Below are 1,812 nucleotides of genomic sequence, written 5' to 3'. Positions count from 1 at the left end.
CCCTCCCGCACGCTCCGGTGCCTGCAGCAGGAGCTGTGTGTCCGCTGCCTCTTGACATGGCAGGTGCCCGCCTCACCTCCAAGCCCACTGCCACCGGAGGCCCAGCCATGTCTGTCCCCAACCCCCAAGTTGCACCTGCTTTGTTCTCCAGGTCTGCTCTGCTGAGGCTCCCATCAGGGCCAGCACCGCCCCACACCCATCTGGTGCCTCGGAGGTTGGGGTTACACGGAACCAGCAGCTGAGGTCAGACTCGGAGCCCAGCCCGTTCCAACACTTGGTAGCTCATTAACATTCACTCCTCTGGGGCCGGGAGGTGCCATGGTGGTTAAGGGCACTGGGCTCACACAGAACTGACTGTAGTTCGAATCCCAGACCTGGCGACTTGCTTTCTCACTTTCCCTCTCTTTCACTTTCTCCCGCTCTGGTCAAATAAAAATAGAGTTAAATAAAAATAATGAACAAATAAAATTTAAAAAGAAAGAAAGAAAGGAAACATTCACTCCTCTGAGCCGCAGTCAGGCTTTTTCTTTTCTTTTTAGGTGTTTGCCTCGCGGGATTTTGTGCAGGCACACATCCACACAGTCAGGCTTTTTCTTTTCTTTTTAGGTGTTCTCCTCTCAGGATTTTGGGCATGCACACACGTACACACACCCTGCATGTTTTTCAAACTACTGTGTCGGGGCCCTCAAAGGCATGGGGACCAGCGGGTGGCAGAATGCTTAAGGCACTGGACACTGCCACATGGCCGACCACGATTCAAATCCCAGACCTGGTGGCTTGCTTTCTCACCTTCTCTCTCTCTTTCTGGTCCTGGCCTACCCGAGTGCCTGGCACTCTGGGTCAACATGCCCACCCCTGAGTGACAGGTAGGAGGCAGGGTCCTGGGCCACTCCAAGGCTGGTTGTCCTGGCAGGGGACATGAGTAGCTGATGGCCCTGGAGCAGGGCGAGGAGCAGGCGGGGAAAGAAGGGTGCAACGGAGGCTAACTGCCCTGTCAGAGCCGCCTGAGTAGGGGTGTGCACCCCGTCCCTGTCCCCGGGAGCCAGGGGGAGCATGGGCAAGCTCAAGTTCCTGGCCACATTGTAAGGACTGGAGGTCACTCTTGGAGGACACAGGGTCTTGGGATGAATAGGAAGATGGGGACTTTGCAGGGGCAGGGACAGCTGAGGACGGTGGCCCGAGTGCTCCATGCGTGGCACTGTCCCCTCACCTGGAGGGGGTACTGAAAGGGGTGGGCCTTCTGGCCTCCGCAACACCTTCCAGGGCTTAACCATCCCCTTGTCCTATCGCTATAGAAATGGGAAACTTCCTTCCAGGGTCCCCATAGTAACTGACCCCGTTTCCATGGGGACCCCACACTTCCGCGTCAGCTCCCTAGTTGCCATAACAACTCCAGGGATTACTGGCCCCTCCCCCGACCTGGGGCTCCTTGCTGACCCACCCCCATCACAACCCCAGGTGCCCCTCCGAGGTGCTGAGGGGAACAAGCACCTGGAGGCTGGTCTACCTTTACCTGTTTGAAGAAGGTAAACTGAGGTCCAGGAAGGACTAGGTCCCCATGGGAATGAGGGTCTGGCCAGGTCTCCATGACCCGGTACAGCCCTTCAGGGATGAGACAGAGAGGGCGGGCACTGTGGGCCGACTCCAGCTCTGATCCGACCTCCCTGGTGGGCTTGGTCTGCAGGTTTCCCACCCTGTCCTGTGCCCTTGGGAGGACCCTGCCTCAGTTTCCCCACCAGGGCCCCAGGAGCTCCACCAAGTGACACCATGGGCCTTCCCTCCTCCCTGCCTCTGCAGCCCCCAAGGCCACCT

Source organism: Tupaia chinensis, unplaced genomic scaffold (genome assembly GCF_000334495.1).
Source record: "Tupaia chinensis unplaced genomic scaffold, TupChi_1.0 Scaffold149184_1, whole genome shotgun sequence".
NCBI classification, from domain to species: Eukaryota; Metazoa; Chordata; class Mammalia; order Scandentia; family Tupaiidae; genus Tupaia; species Tupaia belangeri.
Note: the sequence above shows the minus strand (reverse complement) of the source record.